At 43.1% G+C, this 21,654-nt stretch overlaps 1 protein-coding gene across 2 annotated transcripts in view; it reads right to left on the bottom strand.

Moving 5' to 3' along the window:
* The window catches only part of prkcab (protein kinase C, alpha, b), an 85,923-nt gene that overhangs the window by 26,696 nt on the left and 37,573 nt on the right, over positions 1 to 21,654 (bottom strand). The gene's annotated exons all lie outside the window — the stretch shown is intronic.

The following is a 21,654-nucleotide window of genomic DNA, read 5'->3' as shown; positions in this document are numbered from 1 at the left end:
AAGTTTGTTTACTACAAAATGCAGAGTGATCTCTCCATGTTCTTGTCCATGCCTTGTGCTGGAAATCGATTCATACATATTTCAGCTAGTATTGTGATAAGCTGAGGTTAGCTAATTTCTGCAATCACCACAAAACAAACATAGCTGTAATTAACGCCTCGCAAATGAGAGTGGATGAACCCCCAGCAGCCCCGGCTCCATCACGCTGAAATGTGTCAGAACGGGCTGCATGTGTAATTATACAGGCCACTGACTGAGTAAGTAGGCCCACATCGCAGGAAAGTGCCCTTTCTCTCCACAAACGCGCTAAATCAAGCAAACGACATGACGGCAGAGGAAGGGGGAGTGGGAGGGTCGCGGCGGCGAGGGGAAAGTCTGCGTGCGAGAGAGGAGGGAGCTGTTAAGGCGTCTGGGAGTGATTGGCAGGGGAATGAGTCAGCGGTACGCCGGTTCCAGAGGAGTTTAATTAGCATGTTCTCCCTTTTTTTGTTTTTTTTTTGGGTAAGTTTGTCTATTTTTAACACATTCCTCCAGCGTTTCTTGGAGGTTTTTCATGTGAAAAAAAAAAGAAAAAAGAAAGACAGAGAGAAAAAAAAAACAGATGGCATTGTGGTCATGCCCCTTGTGTCCTGGGAGTCTTCTCCTCTCGGGCCCTCGCAAACCCATTTTCGCCTCCTTATTCCACGAATGCTCATTCTCCTCCATTATTCAATTGTGGGAACATTGAATTTATCTTAAAAGAGACAAGTCGAGTGAAGAACAGACACCAGGGAGTCGCGCAGCGATGGAAAAGATGCTATCTCTCCGCTCCCTGTTCCTTTCCATTTCTTTGACTATATTAGCCCTTCCCTCACTCCATTCACGAGTCTCTGGACGGCGAGCCCCTGACATTTCCTGCTTTTATCGCGTGCATTTTATGTTTTCTTCCCCTTTAAATCTGTGTCATTATCTCCTTGCGTGCGCAGCTCCTCCTCCAGGGAGACATGGGCGAATTCAAAGTGGGAGGTATTCCTCTCGCAGCCGTCCCGAGCTTTTGCGTCAGCGTTGCAGGAAGAGAAGAGGTGTGAAGACGTAATCGGCTCAGTGTCCCGGGCTCCTGCGTGTCCGAATTCGGTCCAACCTTCAGGCCAGCTGGGCGTAACGTGTCAGAGAAATGTGGATGCACCACAAGAGTTAAAACCAAAGACATCAATGTCATTTTGTAAACCATTTTTCATTGAAAGACATGGAAATGTAATATTCTGAAACCAAGGTTGGTATTTGATCCTCTTAAAACAGAGTTGTATTAGTGCTCAGTGATTTAGATCGAGCGTGCTGTCATTGTAAGTTCAGATTTCTTTCTCCATCTGTTCCAAATGAAGGTTTATTCAGGAAAATTTGTTAGTTTCAAAGACACGAAAAGAAATGCAGGAGCAGCCAAACATGGTCACTTGGGGGGGAATTCATCTCTTCATCATCTTTCCTCTGAAATATTTACGGCAAGTACAGTGCAAATTCAAAAAAAGATGTGTAAACTGCAGGTGAAAACAGAATTATTTGTAAATCTCATTACCTTGGTCTCTGTTATCAGAGTCAAAAACAGCAAATAAGTGAAAAATGCTACGATTTCATTACAGGGGAATTAATCATTCTGAATTTAATGGAAGAAATGTGCAAATGAGAAGGGATATGTTGAAAACTGATAACATTCATATAAACGAATTAGCCTGAATTAGCATTTTCAAACAAATACATAAACTATTACTACTCTATAACTACTCTTGTCAATGGACCTCCTTTTTTGTAGGAAGCAGGTTTTTGTATTTGGGGAAAAATTCTTACAAAGAGTCCAACCTGTTCTTTTTTCAGGGTTGAAATGAAAGATGTGTGTGTTATCTCTGAATGTACTTCAGCCTTCAGTATGTCACATGCTGCTGTATTAAACTCACGTGACACATACCAGTATGTGGTCCATCTTTGATTCAGAGCCTATTTTACTCGGTGCAGTTATGTCTTCAGACCCTGGAGAAACCCGCTCTGTGAAGCCGTCGGCGCCGGCGCTCTATTCACCGCCTGCCCGCTTTTTTTTTTTTTCTTTGACGGATCCACTGAGCTGTGGGATCCCTGCTCATCGGCGGATTCATCGTTTCCAGATCACCTCTAATCAGGCCGCCTCTTCCTCCTCCTCTCACGCTTCATTAACCCGGAGTCTGCTTCAGAGATCACACAAAGTGCAAGTCACAAGGAGAAAGCACTCCAGCAGCGGCCTGTGCTCCTTCCTGTTCCATCAGCTTGATCTCATTTAACAATGCTGTCAAAGATTCGGTGCGAAAGATAAGAGATTCTCCAAACACAGAATCTATCTGGTTCTCGGTTTATCTGCTATGTCAATAAATGCCACACGAGAAGGTAGCGGATGAAGAATTACTGAGCGCTTTGACTTGGAAACAAATGTTCATAATGGATTATTCACACCAATGCTGCGGCATTTTCACATGGGTGAAATGCTTTGGAGAGAAAACTGACGAAAACTACCGCACACTGAACACACACACACAAAGACACCAAAGAGCTTTCACTTACAGGTTCTCATTAGGTAATTCTGTTTCATACTATTGTGGTTGGAGGGACGCATGTAAGAGTAAGAGTACGAACACTTGACTCACAAATCATGGCGGAGCAGTCGAGGCTCAGAGAAAAGTCAGATACCGAGGCGCAGAAAGATTTCTGCTGGCAAAATACAGAAACAAACATCTAAAAGCATCAGATCAGCTCGATAAGCCTCAAACCTCGTCTGAAATTTTCAAAACAGCAGACTTAATAGTGTGTTGGGGGAAGATGCTCTTAGACAAATCTCTGACACTGACAGACAGAGCCGCTGATTTGAAACCAGGAGGGAAGTTGGTTGCAGTGAGGCGAAATGATGCCGCCGCCGCCGCCGAATTCCTCGGAGCGAGACGGGGGCCACATGAAGCAGAAGAAGAGGGAGATGATAGGAGCAGAGCGACAGTGAGTCAAGCAGCGATGCTGCCAGTCAGGCGCTGACAGACACGGGGAACAACTACTAATTACTGATTGGAAATGATTGCCATAAAAATGAAGCGGAGTGTGACGGGGCTGACGCCGATCATGTCTGGGGTTAACGGGCTAACAGGCGTCCTTTCAAAGCTGCTTTAAGATTCATAGATTTTTGGTTGACAGTAATTTCTACTTTAGATTTGCAACAAAACCAGTTGTCAGTCACTGATCTTCATCAGTGCTCGATTTGATGCAGACCGATAAGGCGCCCTGAAGGGTCCGGCTCAACCTTTTTTTAATAAACTTTGATCTTCTTTGTAATATAATTTATTACCTTGTATAATTTTGATAGATTTATTTTATGTACAGCTCCCTCAGCTCTCACACCACACATGCTTGGGCTCACACCAATCAATTTTTGATTTAGAAACAGGACTTTGAAACGTTTTACTGTCAAACATTATTGCTAATGTCCGTTGGCATCCAAAGGCAATCAGAACTTAATGCTTCTCTTGTTAGTGAGATGAAATACATCACTGTTGAAGATTCTATAAATAATCTGCAACTGTTTTGATGTTTCCATTCCATAATTTGTTCCCATCATGCCTGAAAAAAGTGTTTTAATCAAGTGATTAATAGTTTTACAACTATGTTATATTATATTTCTTCACAGTTTCTTCCATTTTAAAGAATAAATCATGATTGATGATTGTGTTAGATATTCAACATACTGTGGGTTCACAGCCTGAGTATTCAGAGAAGTAAAGAAAATGATCAGTAAGGACATCGAGTAACTTTATTTCTGGAAAGATAGGACTGAAAACACAACTAATATCTCCGGGCATCACGCTGAATCCCCCCAAAGCCACAGCAAAAAGAAGCGACAAAGAAGAATTTACCTTCAGGATCCAACAAAAATGTGACTTTATTATCTGTTTGGAATCAAACACGACTTCTCTGCAACCTTGTAAACAAATAAAGCTGAGTTTGTATTCAATATTCATCAAAATGCAGTGGGAGTCATTGAGGTCTCCCCAGATGTTTCATGTATTTCCTTTAACAATGAACATGTCGCCAAGCCAATTTCAGGAACGTCTCATACTCTGCATTCCTGTGAGCTAAATTGCTGTCTGCTGCGTGCCTTTGAAAAACACAAGTTTTACTTCACTTTTACTTTTCTCACGGCGAGCCAAGAGTGTGAGATGACTAAATCTGACGTTACATCTAAAATTATTTACCGTTATTTACCCTCCACTTTACAAAATTTCGCTGCCGACTGTTTGATTGATGAGAGTTGCTTGTAATGTCTCAGAGCGATCGTCTTATTCAGTAACGTGTTGAGAAAAAACATCCAGTCACATTCAGGCAGGTGTACAATACACATAATATACGGTGACACTTGACGCTGCTTCTCTGCTGGTTTTTCACTCAAGCCAACGTGGCTGCAGCTCTGATGCTTCCTAATTGACACGCTTTGATTTTAACATGAAGACTTGAAGTGAAGCTATAGAATCAACAACACACATTCTTCTGCCACAGCTGCGTGACAACTGCTATAAATAGACATTTTCTGGATGCATTTTTGACTGAATTCATGCCATCGAATGTTACGTCTCATACAGATTAACAGTGACTGACTACAAACTTGAAGCATCTTCAGAGGAGAGAGAGAAGTTTCAGCATCGGTTGGTTTGTGCTGCGGAGGAGAAAACCAGAAGGAAAAAAAAAAAACTTTTCTAATGAAACTGCAGACTTTAGCAAACTCAGATCCCGGTTTTAAGTGCTTAAAGTGAGCAGCAGATTGGAAAACTGATACACCTCGGTGATTTGAATCAGTGAAACTCCAGTAGGCCCCCCCCCCATTTATGCGCTCCACAAACACACAATGGTTGACAGCGAAACGGTCCCCAGACATCACCGCGAGGAGCCGTATCCCTCAGAAACATCAACAAACAGAACCATAGTGAAGCCGCATCGAAACGAGAGGACTGGAGTAGCGCGGCGTGCGCGTTGGAAGAAAAGTGCCGGGAGAAACAAAGTGAACAACTGTACAGTTGCTATGGCGATGATGGGTTCGAGAAAACGTGATGATAGATTGCGAGTCGGTGGAGAGAGAAAGCAGCGGAGGGTAAATCACTCCGTGGCTTAATAAAATTAAATTTGCGCACGGGTCTGCGGGCGCGCGCCCCCGGAGGCGACGGCGGCACAACGGCGAGGGGAGCCGAGACGAGAATTAAAGGGACAAAGAAGCAAGCGCCGATCTGAGAGTCCGATCCACGTGATGAAACGCTCCCGTTCCTGGAGGCTGAAGGTCAGCCGCTCGGCTGAAAGAGAAGGACCTTGCAGGGTTGTTTTTAGCCGAGAGGGTCATCAGTTATTCTCCGCTGGTGGTGCAGACCCAAAACAAGCGGCGTTGTCAGACTCGCTCAGACACACACTGCCCACAGCCTCCGTCTGAACAGGCAACAGTGTGACCTGCAGTGGTGAAGGGCGCTCGCTCAGCTCCGTCTCCATCTGAATTTTAGAGAGCGCGTCTGTCGGTTAGTGCGAGCGAGAGAAAGACGTAAACAGGCTCATATTAGGGAGGCGCAAAAGGTGAGTGTGGAGAAAGGAAAAACAAAACGGAGGCACACTGAATCTTTGATGGACCCCAATCCGATCAACAGACTGGAGAGAAACAGGCTCGTCTCTTCTGTTTTTGTTTGTATCTTTCTATGTGTGTATGCGTGCGCGTGTGTGCGTGTGTGTGTAGGTGGGCGGGTGGGTGGCATCAAAGTCTCGGAGCCAAGCGCTGACACTTAGCCGCATCCAGACAGCCGCCGTCAGCCGGGCTGAGGAGGCTCACGTCCAAGATGTGGTCAAACTCTTTCAAGAACAAAAATCCACAGAGGAACAAGCGACAGCCTCATCTGCCAAACCCACTGCGGGAAAGACGAAACCTTTTCCCGTCGTCCAGCGGCTGAGGTAGATTTCATTTGGCGGAGTTACATCTGACAAAATGACTTAAAAGTTTGAGACGTTCGTGTTCACAGGAAATGTTAAAAGCTAAAAGAGCATTAACATGATCATTACTCTGTGGAAGAATAATTATTTTTCATGATCTTCTCAAATCCAGCCAAAATTTTAAACTTTCACTTACCTGATCAATCAGTTTAACAACGAACAAACTTTTTGAAAACTAAAAAGCACATAAAATATTGATCTAAACAGATGATTGATGCTGTTGTTTTGGAAGTGTACTGAAAAACACATTAAAAAAAATGACATTAAAGGATGAATATTTAGGAGGAAGAGACGCTCATATGACGCTCAATCACTGAAAAAACCGTAGACCTGCTGGTAAAAATAGCCAGGTGGAAAAACTGAGTGAGAGATGAGCCACAGTCAGCTAATGTATCCAGTGTATTTTTGCACACTGGCTTTTGCAGCATTACTGTTCTCTGAACCTCAACACAGGTGGAGTGAAAAACAACCGCCTGCTTGTTCAAGAGACAAAGCAGCGATGGTCAACTTCTGGCCCGAGGCCTCCGCTTCAAACCAAGCTTCATGCAGCTGACGGACGCCCGTCTGTATCAGTGAGTCAGACGTTTCTACCGCGATTTGCATTCGTGATAAACGTTGCTGTAACGTCTCATCAGCCAGTGGTCAGACGAGATTCCACCCCACACAAAAGACCAAGCTACGTATTTCCAGGCTGCTTTGTTTGTTTTCATTATATTCCCTCTTCGTTACTCATCCACTCAAGCTGTCGCCACCGAAACGGTTGTTTGTATTTATTTGGTCATTATACGATAACCGTTCAACCTACAGAAAGGAAATACATTCACTTCTGTGTTAAGTAAAACTTGAATTTCACACAGGGATTTGCTTTTTTCGTGTTGCAAACCCGACAAAGGCGAAACAGATTTACACCTCGCCATTATGGACACATGGTAACATGGGGAGAATCAGTTTGCAAATTTGCTTGATTTAAGCCACAGAATGACATTTAACTGCACTCACAACTTGCCAATATATTGTGGAAATAAAGTCAATGAAAGGAGAGGATTGAACAGTCTCAGCTGACAGAATACAGCTCAAGATGTCTGGTGTCGAATTTGATCTGAAAATACATCCACACTTCTACAATCTCTCTCACGCAGGGAGTTCAGATTCAGACCCCGGCAGCCTGCCGGGTCCCGGGGTGGGGTTTCGCTACAAACGCTCCATTGTGTCACTTTGAGGGACTAATCTGTCTTCTGACGCTGATAAAAATCACGAAGCCATGACTCAAGAGGCGGAGAACAGCAGAAAGAGGACGGAGAGAACGTGACATATGACAGCAGCAGAAAATGAAAAAAAGAAAACAGAAAACATCAAAGGAGAAAAGTGCTTGTAAATCAATCTTTTTTAAAAAAAAAAAAAAAAAAAAAAAAAAGAGAAAATCAATGGCCACTGTAAACTGATGCTGGATAAAGAAAATCAGCAGAATGAGCTGCTCATTATCACGACGTATTCGCCGCCGCCTCCCAGTCGATACGTCAGGGAAGACTCGCACTGACAGCTATGACTGTGCGCTCGCTGTCTCCAGTTTCATCTGTCTCCACTCCATGGCTGTAAATGCACCTGTATTGAATATCCATCACTGATTTAATTAGCGGCGTGACATCTCTCTCTCTCTCTCTTTCTCTCTTTCCCTCTGTCTCCACCTGCAGCCTCCTGTCAGGGTTTAATGGGCCGTCGTCTTCAGACGCTCCCTCTGCAGACTCATTAACCCAAAGACAGATTTACAGCCTGTGAATCGGGCAGATAATGCAAAAGGGAATTCTTAAACATTCCTAAAAGAGCAAAGTTGTAAAAGAAAGTGTTAGCTATGAGGTTGCTTTTTTTTTTTTAATGCTGTTTTTGAGCTCGATTATGTAACATGAAGCGATGGCGTGTGTGTGTGTGTGTGTGTGTGTGTGTGTGTGTGTGTGTGTTTCTGCCAATGGCCTCCCTGTTCTCTTGGCAGTAAATGCATGTCTTGTCTATCTGTCATTTGTTGTGTGCCTCCTCTAATTGTATGCCTCTCTAGTCACGTCAGTGAATTAAACATCAAAAGGCATTAGTATATCAAATACGGCAGGCGCACGCACACACACACACACGCACGCAAAAATACATCTTTACATGTGAGCGCGCGTGTGCTGACGTGCACACACACAGTATATATATACATATATATATATACACAGGGAGGAAGTGAATGAGCTCATTAGTGAGAAATGGCACAGAGAGTAAAGTCAGCAGTCTCCACGGATATGGAGATTTCTGATGATTATGAGAGGACGCTGAACGCACCAGACATGAGAAGATCTATTCCTCCCCGGTATTTTCAGAGCGTTACGGACTACAATATGAATTGAAGTGCGCCACATTATGCAATTGCTGCTTCCAAACACCACAGAAACAAAACAGAGCAGCAATGATGATAAAATGTACAAACTGAATGAAAATAGTGCATCTAAAGCAATATATGCATGTACTGGAGTCATGCACATTAAGCTTAAATCATCTCCTGCAATGAAAAGTACAGGTGGAGATGACAAAGATGAAGCATCGAGGTCTTGTTATTTTGAAAACCTTGCAGCACCGAGGCCTCGACAGTGAAAAGCACAAGAAACTATTTATTTTTTCATTATAAATCAGTGATCTGTTTCCCTGGAATGATATAATCATCTTTTATTACTGTCAGTTAAAACAAAGATATTCGGGCAGATATGTAATATATCGTAAGTAAAAGGGAAAAAGACAGTTTACACTCATTGTGAAATGACCCTGTTGGCAAGTCTTTTTTTTGGAGAGTTCTATGTTTCCCCACAGATTTAAAGATCACAACGAAAAAAATGTTTTCCTTTCCCAAGTGTCTCTGTCAGTGTGTTCGGAAAACACGGCGTGATTTCTGCTGTCAGCACGATTTTTGGCAGTAATAAGGTGAAGTGCAATGAAACACAGTCACTGATTCTCTGACAACCACCTCCTGGTGAGGCTCGACAAATGAGGAACGAGCGCAAAGCGCGAGCGAACCAGACGCACCTGAACCTCACCTCAAGTCTGTGAGAGTCAAATATCGACGACTTTCACCGAGAGAAAGTTTGAAGAACATCTAAAACTGCTCCTAACAAGCAGCTGCGTTAAAGCCTGCACCAGAGCGCAGTCTGCTAATGTTGATTTAATGAAACAGAAGTCAGGGACCCCTGCTATAAAGTCACCTTTGCACCAAAATAAAAACCGATCAGACATCATTTACCTCTTTATGCCTGATTTCTTATGAATTACAGAGGAACTGCAGTGTTTTTAAAGCTCATTACAGCGAATGACACGGATCACGCCCTCCATCCGCACCATCTGCTCCCCGATAGAAGACGTGGAAAGTGTGAGGAACTTTCTTTCACAGTTTTGTCCCACACTGAACAAACCTGCCTCACTGACGCGCCGAGTCCGTCCGACCATATGCCAGGATGTGTGTGAGACGCTGATGAAATACACATCTAGTATATTTATTTAACAGTAAGATCTTACTGCTGGTCTTAAATCAAGAAAAATTGAGCTCACTGCAGCATTCTTATGATTTTACTAATTTTTCACTCTTCTAAACACCTTTGCATTGGCTTCATTTTAAATTCGTAACTATTTATTCTCCTGTTCGAATTGCCTTTTGTCCTTTGGATGCACTCTTGTCTTAATGTCTTTTGTTTCAATGATTTTTATGTAATTTCATGCATTTGTGGTGCTCCACAAACAAACTCTCCTTGCCTTGAATTGCCCTTGTTCCTCTCGCAGCCAGACCGACACAGCGTACAGCCCAGACTCGACCCAAACTGAGCAGACACAGGTGTTGAACCCTTAATCCTTCCCCGTCGCGCTCTAATTAACAGCAGAAAAGCCGACCCGGCGTTCAGATGTATTGAAACCGGCCCTCTGAACGCCACACACACACACACACACACACACACACACACACACACACACACCCTTTCATCACTGCCCAACTTTGATCATCAAACGCTGCATTTACTCCGACGGACGAGGATACGGACCGCCGCTTTTTAAACGCACGTGGCCGAGCGTGTGTGAGTCCGTCCCCGACGCATCCACGCCGAGGCCACGCAGGGTCTTCAACCCGTGAGAGCGTCATCGCTTCCTGTCCGACAGGGGGGGGGGGTCCCCTGTCAGGCTCCATTAGGAGAAACTGGTGGCGGCGGCTCCATTTTTTTTTTTTTTTTTTTCCGCTGCTCAGTGTGGTAATCGAGCTCAACTACAGCGAGAGAGGCTGAGCTCTTCAGAGGAAAGTTGACTTTGTCAAGCGGTGGTGGAGAATCCCTCTCAGAGCGATGGGAATCCACCACTTCATATGCATTCATACGGCACGCAAAACAAGAGGAAGCGAGGCTTTAACACGGAGGAAGGATGAAACTCCCGCAATACGCTTTCAGGAATAATGGCAAACAGTGAATTACTGGCGTTTGTATTCATAACATGTTCTCACCTCTTTCTTATATCTGTTTTAACGTAACCAATATCAGTTACGCTCCATCCTGTTCTAGCTCGAATAAATTTTTTTGACTACTTCACTATTTTCAGTGTGACTGCATGAACACGAACAAAAAATTAATTGGGAAATTCAATTGCAAACTATTATTGTGAAAAACGGAGATACAGGGTCCATAACTAAACTAAGTTTAACAACCACTACAGTCCAGGATGGCTCATCAACATCTGATCACTTGTTAAGAAGAGCTTTTATTACCAATATTGTTTTTGGTTTTAAAATTACCACTCTATCATGCTTTAGGGGAAGATAATTTCAGGATGTTAACAGTTTAATTTCTGTCGTCGTGGGAAATCATGAGGTGGTTAGAATGAACTAACACTGGTTCTCTTCAGACACCACCGACTGCTGATGTGCCTCATTTTGTCATACGATTTTACACTATTTTTCAGACTTAATACTCTTTAATATAAAGAATTTTGTCTCTTGGTGAAGTTAAAAATCCATCCCTGGACTGGTAACATCATTCGAAAGTGAAAAGTGAGCACACTGGTTGCATTCAAAATAAGTTGTCTGGTTTGATGAAGCATTTCAGTAAAAACATCCTGAATAAAACGAGTCAAATCGATACTAAATATTGAACCAATCACAGAATACACACATCGCTAACAAGCTCAACAGTCCCGCAAAGGATCAGTGTGACTGCTACTTTTTCTGTCTACAAACATGTCCAAGACGGAAATGATCACAGTCAGGAATTAACTAATCATAAAAACACTGCATTATGCAGAAAAGGCATGAAAACAAGAAGACCTTTAGAAGGCAGGTAGAGCCGAAAAATAATGAGGTAAGACGCGGGCATAGAGAATAATTGCTGGCTAGGAATATCCATCAAATAGTCTTTCTCTCTTCTGCTGCTGACACTTCTCTCATTGTTCAGCAATGAATATTTACACACTGTTTCACTAACTTTGAAAATCCAGGGTATTATTACAACGCCGTCACAAAAAAAAGTTTAGACAGAAGAGAAAGCAACAAAACTTTACAGGTCATCCATCACTTGCCTTCCCATAGTGCTTTGCTGCAGTCCCCACTTTACCCTAGTTGCCTCTGTGTCTTTATTAAGGATTTCACTCGCAGCAGGACCGGACAGCCGGCTTTTAACATACCTGCACGTTAATCACTGCCAATGAAAACCAAGGAGGACAGGCCCCCAGTGGCCGTCTCACATGGAGACTATATTTAACTGGTGCCCAACAAAAAACACTGCAAAACAAGGAGGTGTTCTGTGGGAGCCGTCGCAAGAGAAACAGTGTATTCATGCACATGTATAAGGACAAACCGTCGCACGCAAAGTAATTATTTTCAGAGTTCAAAATGTCCATTACGGATGTTTTTAGTTCCAAATCTTCCTTTCATTTCAGCGCTGACTGGCTTATATGTCATAAATCTTATTGAAATAATGCTAATAGTTGCAAAATTCACTGAAATGCTCCACAAAAAAACTCCACTTGAAACAAATGTGAAACCTGCAACACACACAAATCAACCTCAACAGATGCAAGTGTTTTCGTGTTGGTCCTGAATCTGTTGATGAAAACGTTGAAACTTGTTATCTGTAGGACATGCCGGCACAAACCCTTGGAAGTGTCCATATAAACCAAACGACACATGGAGAGTCGTCTGGTGACACAATAAAACAACTGTTTTAAACAGTTAACCTTCTAACATGTGTTAAAAGGCTGTTTCTTACAAAGCTTGAGGCACCGATTCAGAAGGTGTTGATATGTCAGTGTTGATTACTGCCAACAGCATCAGCACAAGAGAGGGAAGCACTGAGAACTAAACAGCTGTAAGACACAACCAAGAAAGTGATCATGGGAGGGTTCTGATGATCATGCCATGTAAAGTACCGGAAAGTAAAGTCGTTATAGAGGCCACCAGCACCACTCACATACCGCAGATCAGTCAGATAAGATTCCAAAACATTTCACACATTTATAACCAGACCTCCTCTGCTCTTTCAAAACTCATTATATTTTCACAAACAATACTGTAAACCACTGGACCAGCTTTTATCTATTATTATATATGTACAGATTGTGTATTACATAAATCATCAACCTCAGAGACGTTCAAGTCGTGACTGGTGGCGATGGAAATCCAGAACACGTGAGCCCGAGCCCACAACATCTGTAAGCTCTTGATGCTTAACATATGCCACAAATTATGATTGGAACCTCCCAAGACCTGATAATAATCACCTCGTGGATAAATCCTTCATCTTCTGTCTTAATGAGGACGTGGAGCGCAGATTTGCACAAGTGCTTATAGACCGTGTGACGTAAACAACAGACCGAGGAACGCGCAGGAGTCGAGCGCTCGCCAGCTGAAGCCGCGGCTGCAGGGGGCTCGGCTTCATACTGTACTCAGTAATCCACAGCAGCGATCATTTGTTTTGGCAGATACAGTGATGTTTTATGGGCCACAAACATTACATTTCGTACAATCATCACTGTTACACGTTTTTTGTAAATTTAGCTTCAAAGCTAGCTTGGAGTTTAAATTACTTTCAGCCTTTTGTGTGTGGCTCTAAATATAAAAAAAAATCTGCAGGCCAATGTGACAGATGATTCATTTTATAATCAATCTCATCATCAATGAGGTTTTGTATTTGCTTGTATCACAACTAAAGAGAGTTTATTTTTGAGCTCCTTCATGCTGAGAAACTCAAACTGACACAGTTTTACTGAGGGGTGTTCAAATTTATTTTAATGTGTTTTCAACACGCAAATATGGCAACAGATGTCCTGATGGCTCTTGATAAACCATCTGACATTCAGGGTGTGTGTGTGTGTGTGTGTGTGTGTGTGTGTGTGTGTGTGTGGATTATATCAGATGTCCTGTAGCTGGCAGAACTACTATTTTGGCCCCTGATGTTTTTGTTCAGTGTCCAAAATGCTGGTGATTACTGCCACTTGGTATTGTCCGTTCATTTCTGTCAGTGTGTGTGTGTGTGTGTGTGTGTGTACATCTTCGTTAGCTAAGGCGATCCAGCCGCTCTCCGTCTTTTTGTCTTTTCGCAGTACGAGTGCTGAATTCGCAGCTTCCCTCACGGCGTCGTCACATCCCGCTCGCACACCACTTGTTGCCTGAAAGCTCTCAGATCATCTAAGAGTTACGCCGCATTAGTTCGAAGCCAAAAGATCAACAGCTGGCCCGTCAGCGCTCCGCTAATCCGCGAGATGTTAGCGATACAGGAACATCCTCGGCAGGCTTATCCATATGTACCACTACCCATGATTAGAGGGGCATATCACTGATTATATCAGATGTGTAGATCTAAGATAAGATGTACCTTTAACCTTCGGCTGTTCTGTTCACCACAGATGAACATATATTGTGCTATTACAGCAAGCTTTAATTGCAGTGAGTGCATCTGTTGCGCTACATGTGACCAGTCATGGACTAAAAGTGGGTCTGAATGAGCAGAGAAATATAAAGCAGAAAGGAGGAGAAATTCACGTTATGTTTTTAATTAACAAAGATTCTAGTCTGTTATTTGCATGTACTGTTTTCCACTGATGATGCATCCAGAATATGCATAAATTGCTCTTTCTTAATTATAACAACATTATTGAAAAATAATTGAAATCACCTGAGATTACAAGTACAAACAACTGCTTCAAATGTTTGGGTTTTTTTCCCCCCTCAATTTGAAGTGATAAAGATGAAAATACTACAGGAACTGGTCCATGATTGAAGCACTTGCTTCATCCAAGGCAATTATTGCGAGACTGTCGAGCTTCCCTTTTGGGTGAGCGTGTTGGTTCAACGGGTCGCATCTCAACTGGAATGCTGCAGGTTCAATTCCCTATCTGAGACCATCAAAGTGTCCTTGAGCAAGACACTGAACCCCAAACTGCTTGCATGGCAGCCACCTCCACAGGTGTGTGAAACTGAATGCAGCCACCATGGCTGCTTGTTGGTTTAAAACTTTCATGTCATTTCCACTGCATAACGACTACCAGTACAACTACTAATAACAGCTCAGAGTAAAAATATTTCTTCTCTGAAGAAAACATTTCTTTTATGGCTCAAAACTGCGTGTAGGAAATGTACTGAGCATACGCATCAAAAGGGAATTCATCAGACGATTTATAATCATGATATAATCTACGGGATCACATCATTTCACCAGAGCTGCAGAAGCCTGACCTTTTATCTCTGCAAGCCTAATGTGTATTAAAGCCAAGTGAAATCTGCCATATATATATATATATATATATATATATATATATATATATATTTTTTTTTTTTTTTTCCTATGCTGATGTCAAATAGCATAACTGTGCCCATTAACAGTCTGGACAGGGAGTCGTGCTGGACCGTTTAGCCCTCTGGTGAGATGCAGGAGGTGACAACTCGTCTTGACATTTACGCGATAGAAAATAATGAGGGCAGACGAATGTTGTGGCGACGCAAGTTCCTACAAATGACACAAATGACACCTCGACAACCCACTCATGACACAAATGTACACCCACACACCCCGTGTCTGTCCAGGCGTGGATATTTTACACACTGATTTAACACGCAAAGGATGAATTGATCAGTTACTCTCTAAGGTGGGGGTTCACGGCGACATGAGAGCAAAACTTGATTGCTATCAAGACATTTAGAGAATATTAGAGGTTTGGGAGTTTGGGCTGATCTATTCTTTTCAGGTGGGGCGTCTGAGCCGGGGCTGACTAATGATCCGCTGGGCTGGGCCACAGCAGGAGGGATCAGTGACAGTTTAATGAGGCCACGGGGCTTCTGTGCTTACAGCCAGAGAGGGAGGAGGAGGAGGAGGAGGAGGAGGAGGAGGAGGGAGCAGTGTGATGAAGAGCACAGAGAAGAAGGGAAGGTAAATGAGCGGAATTTAAAACCAGGCCTAAAGATGGAAGGACAGCAAAACAACAAGGTCAAAAAACTTGGACTGACTTAAACTGGTGTGTGAGTTGTCCTCCCATATGTGTGTGTGTTATACAGCATCCCAAAAGCTTGGTGCATGTAATTATCAAAAAGTGACAACTCAAGAGGGAGTTCTTCTTCTTCCTTTTTTTTTTTTAAACTTGTATTTATCCTCCTCCTTTTCTTTCTGTGTTGGTGTGAGATGAGTCACCCAGTGATCGTCAGAACGGGCCACCTCTCCTGTTGTCGCTGCACCATGGGACGAACGACCTGCATCAGCATGTCGGTACCAAGAGACGGAGGCAGGGAAAGTGGGAAACGGGCAGACTGGGAGAGAAAATGACAGCTTAGGAGAGTGAAGATTAACGGAACAAACAACAAAAAGAGGGCTGAAATCTTGGGGGTGCAATTATAACAGTGGAAAGCTCATGATGAAAATTCACTTTTGCTCTTTCAAAGGTAAATAATCTGCAGCTCCCATCTCCCATGTCCACCGATGAACATAGACAAGACTGCACCAAGAGCGCGGGTTTGACAAACAGTAATGAAAGTGACAGATTTGAAGGTGGCGTATGAAAAACTCACCTGTGTGAAATGATGACAGAAAAATAAATAACACACAAACTCCATCCATAAAGGCTTTAATTACAAGACCAAAAAGCGAGTTTCTGAGAGGGTCTTTTTATTTTATCACTGTTTACCTGAGAAAGCAGCACTTTGTGCTGCAATTAGTTCTGTTTAGATGTATATAACATGTTCCTGGAAATATTAGTGTGTGCACATCACATGTTGTGAAGAAAACAGACGGGATAAACCGATTGCTTCCTTGAAAGCCCTCTCTCTCCTCAGCAATACCTGGAAATATTGTCAGAGCAGCACAACATAATGCGTCTGGGATGCATCCTTCTGAGAAACCACAACCAGAGCTACTCATCAGTAGAGATGAAGCACTGACTTACTCTCTTGACAAAGAAAGAGGTGAAGGTGGAGCAGATGTAGAAGAAAAATATGAATGATCGAGTTCTGATCATGTGAAATGCTTCTGTTCTGTTTGTTTATTTAAAAGGAGGACGATAAATACGATTTAAAAAAAAAAACCTGTCTTTTAATTAGCTCTGTCTTAGCTTGTGATCACTGTTGCTTTTGTTTTGGTCTGAATACAATGTGAAGTTAAAAATAAAGGATTATCGTCATTCGTTTTGAGTTTATTGCTTCAAAACCTTTTATTTTCAGTCATGGTCATTCCAATCAACAACTAAGATCAATATGAAATCAAAAAGGACAGAGTTCAGAATATATGAACATCCTTAATCCAGCCGTCATTTAAAAATCCTGCAGTAGATGTTTTCAGAGACTCGCTGCTTCAACACAGTGGAAACTAATGAATGTGTCATCACTCTGTGGAGAAGCTGATCATCAGCCAATCATGACTATCTGAACTACAGAGCTCATGCTATTTGCTTTGATTTGATTTGAATTGAGAAGATTTGTCGAGCTTATTTGAGATTTTTATATTGCAGGTTTGGCCCTGAGAGAAATTTGTCATAATTGGCTGCATAATAACCTGCATGCAGCAGAAATCCTGAAAGCAAAAAAGATGGAAACGCTCCTGAAACCGACTCTCCAGTACTTCTGTGTTCAGCTGAACTTCACTTTCAAGTTGAAATCAATGTGTCACACTGAGTTTTAGGAGCTCTCAGCAGCCACTTAGTTGTAAAAAGGGCGGGCTCGCTGTGAAGAGTCAGTCCAGGTGAGTGATGCACCGATAAGCATAAACCTTATTACAGTAAACAAGTCAACAGGTTGTGACTCACATCCACTGAGCCGAGCTGCTGCTGCGTGACACCTCTTAGTCAGTTTCCAATATCATCACTCAGGGGAGGAAACTTGTGCTTCTGGACTGAAATGAAGCACAAAAAAAAAAAAAAAAACCTCCCCAATGCCCCCGAAAAGCACCACCCCACATGCTCCACCTCTCCTGTGCTTCCACCCTGGTGGTGACATTAAACACTGAGCTGTCTCCGCCTCCAGTCGAAGGAATAGGTCAGCTCCCTGGCTGCTGTCTGCCTGCAAACACACACTGTTTACCAGCCCGTCTGCAGCCACACACACACACACACACACACACACACACATGGCAGCACACATAATTTGATATATTGTAGGTGTATAAATTATTCATTAAACTCTCATCTCATAAATTGAAGTGCACTTGTTTATTTTGAATGCCTAAATAATACTGTATTTATATATTTTGCCCACGTGCCAAGTTTGTATTACCTTTGAAGGACACTTGAGATCAAGCTCAAGCTTTTCTTTTTAATTTTGTATTGTGTGCCACTCAAGAAATGACTGATCTGTGTTCCTCTTTAAATTCTATTGTTAAATTGCACACGCTTAATATTTGCAGCAAGATGGCACAAGAAGACGACGAGACGGTTGGTGTAACGGCGAAGCAGGCAGGAGAAAGGGTGAGAAGGAGGCAAATGATCAGTGGTTATAAAAGGGAATCTTTTCACAAACATTTACTTGACCTGTTTAACAATTGAAGCAAAATCCGAATGATCAGATTCTAATTGAACAAAAGACACATTTTACCGTAGAAGTGGTCGTGGGTGTCGACTTGAACTTTGCGTCTGAGCTTTAAAGATGCTGAAACGCTGCACTTGAACTTGAGAGGAATTTCTCTGCGGGCTCATCATTGTGACAAAACATCTCACTCTTCACAGCCATCCATTTTCTGAAGTTATTAACACAGAAATACTGATTACAGCAGCTTTGAGTTTCTCATTTTTTCCGTCTTGTGCTGGACAGACAGAAATGTTCGCTCGTGCTGACCGAAGGCTTTTCCTACACAGCGCAGGCTGGAAGAGAGATTAAGACAAACACACCTGCACTGTGCAGGCGTGTGTGTGTGTGTGTGTGTATTGTTACAGCGTTGAGAAGTGCATTTATGACAGCAAAGCAAGTCTTGTGTCCCTGGTCAGTCTTTGCTGTTGCATTTCTGATGACTGAACGACACTGCAGGCAAAGTGCCGCGGCGGCAGTAATGAAGTGATGAAGTTGAGAAAAAACATGAGGAATGAGGCCAAAGGGAGGCGAAGGAGGGGAGAACAAATGATCCCCGGGACATCAGTGCCATTGCAGACGCACGGCGACAACCCAGGAAACACTATCCGCTTTCATTATGCAGCAAAACAAACCTAAACCCACACTTAATCTTCAAGTTTATTAGAGTCCGACAGCAAAATGAATCTTAATATCCACCTGGGATTCGTTAAATGCCAAAGAACGACAGACAGAGCCGTCACAGTGACATTTGAAGGAGTGAACGCATGATATAATACTAACTCCGTTATCCATTGTTATGCACATTAATCACTGACGGCAAAAATCCAATTTGCGCTCTATGAAATGATGCTCAGCAGTAAGACGTTGTTTGCTTGCAGCCATTAAGTTATTAAATCAGGTTAGGCTCTGCGGCGCGCTTCCTCATCTCAAACACTTCCCAACAGGCCAGTCGGAGACTTCCACCTGCTGAGAGTGCAGGTTTCATGGCTGTTCATCTTCTGTACTCGTCCTCGGCGGGGAAGCAGGATGTGGCACCATCATTAGTCCGTCTGCGCTAAATGAGCATCCATTCATTCAGCAATTACATCCAGCTTGTGCGTCTGTGATGATTAAAGACAAAGCAAGACATGAAGTGCAGAGACAAAAGAGGCTGTTGGTGTCTGAGAGGAGAGCTGGCAGTTCGATACCCTTCAATAAGGACAGTGGACAGTTTTATCTGGGGGAATTATTCTAATCGGCACAAAAAAAATCAACAAAATTTCAACGCAAAGTCCAATACAACTGCATATAAAGTTTATAAAAGCTCGGTCTCAAAAAATACTGGATCAAGCTCTCGGGTTGAGGAGAGGAAATTCAACTTTAGGATGATCAAACCAGGTTAGTGTGAAGAGTACAAAAGGTCACGACGATGCAGTGTGTCGACCCAAGAGATGAAAACATGTCAGGGAGGCTAAACTCCTCAATAGTCCACCTTTCTGAGCAACGCGCCTTTTCAGTAACACTGCAGCCACGAGCACCGGCTCGGACTGACAGTTCTGGGGCAGCTCTCTGTGTGCCGGTGTGTGTGGGTGTGTGTGTCCATGACTGAGTGATGCACCTCAAAACACAAACACAGGACGGTTTGAGATTTTGGTTGGAAACATAGACATTAAACACAAAATTAATATTTTTTAAAAATAATACCGATTTCCAATATGCAACCATTTCAAACTCAAACCGATTTATCCAGTTTAAGTCTAATAAATAAGTAAATAAAAAAATGCTTTCATGATTTTCCCCCCTTGTGGCTTTGAGCTTGTGGGGGAAGAATTCAAAAACAGAGAATCACTCCCAATTTCCATCTTTCAGCACTTGGTGAGGAACTAAGTGGTTTCGAGATGAGACGATGGATTAAATCTCTCCATAATGTTCTGGATCTCTGTTGAGTCTCATCTCAGTGTGCAGAGGCGATCCTACGCTACGTCAACCATATCATTTGAAGGCTCTGAGTCCAGAGTAGAATGTGAACACACTCCCCTTACCCCTTTATTAACCAATTCACAAAACATCTTAATGAAAGTAACAGTACAAATGTAATTGAAAATAGTAGCAGGTTGCACACACACACACACACACACACCCCATATGGCCCAGCAGGGTGGACACCCTAACAGTGTCACTCGTGTTGTAACTCACGCTAACACAAGTGCAGAAGTGTGATCGCGGACACGCACTGATACACACATCATGGCCTCTGCTGTCGGTGAGCATGAGTGTGTGTTGTTGACTTTCAAGGCCGCTCACCACGTTCGGTGCCCGTCGGCCCTCTCCTCACAGCCTGGTGGGGATTGTCCCACGCAGGCATGCACGCACGCACACACACACACACACACACACACACACACACACACACACACACACACACACACACACACGTAAACACACACCCCAACACTACAAAAATTCCTTCCCTCTTATCCATGCTGCCCCCTCTTCTCCCCTCCATCTTGCTGCAGGCAGAAAGCCCTTCAGCTCCCAGATTTCCCTCTTTGCTCTATTTTTCCTTCATCTGGGTTCATTCAAGGAGAACTGACAACACTGGTGATTCCCCATCATCACGCTCACATTTCTGTATCCTGTCTTTACTTGCCTGTTGGTGTGTTTACGTAACCTAACCCTGAAAAATGTCAAGACAAGCTAATTCCAGCTGACTTTGATTTATAAAAAAGATTATTCATGCACACGCAACCGACTAATAATAATTGACGTTTCACAAGGAGGCCGGACGTATCGAGTACGCGAGACATGTTGATAAGAAAGAGGAATGGCTCCGTCTCTGCTGATATACTTTCTATGTTTATCTTTGAGATGATCGCGCTTTAATTACCGTCCGTGGCGAATGCATCGGCTGCACTACTTTCAAACCCTCCTTGACTTTCTAACCTCGATGAGACTTGAAACCGAGCGCGCCGTGCGCGGCGCTGCAGGATTTAATCGCCTCGGCGTCGCTCAGCATTATGCTGCATTTTGTTTGGCTAATTTCCTCTTAACTTGATTAGCACTAACCCAGCTGTTGCACTGAAACTCTGAAATAACTCTTCCCTGTCTTCATCCTCCTCCTCTGCTCTCTGCCTCGGCAGGCCTTCACGGAGGAAAACGGTTTCTCTCAGAGTTGACCTGAAGTGTGTTGTTAATAAGCCAAAGCAAGATCCACTCATCATGCATGCAGTGAAGGAGCGAGCACGACATTATCAACCATGTTTTCTTCAGGCCAGTCCACAGAAGAGGCTGAACCAGACGGTTGGTGTTGTTTTATGCAGCCGTTAGGAACATATTTCCTGTTTTATCTGGCCCAACTTAAGAGACTAGAGAACAAACGGGAACGTTTCCTTTGAAGCAGCATCACTTCAACGCAGCCTGCTATCTATTTCTTCTAAAAGACACAAAAAACCAGAACTAGATAACTTGCCATTTGCTCAAATTTAACAAAATATTATCTTCAACAGTTTTGTAATCAGGACGACAAAACCAAATCTTCCGTCTTGTTTTTGTCAAAAACAAAGCTTTCATTTATTCAGAAACCCCCAAAAGGAAAATACTGAGCAACCAAAATGTGCATATGCAAGCTTTTTCTTATGTCC

The sequence above is a fragment of the Salarias fasciatus genome, chromosome 4, assembly GCF_902148845.1.
Source record: "Salarias fasciatus chromosome 4, fSalaFa1.1, whole genome shotgun sequence".
NCBI classification, from domain to species: domain Eukaryota; kingdom Metazoa; phylum Chordata; class Actinopteri; order Blenniiformes; family Blenniidae; genus Salarias; species Salarias fasciatus.
This window is presented reverse-complemented; position numbering and strand designations above follow the sequence as displayed.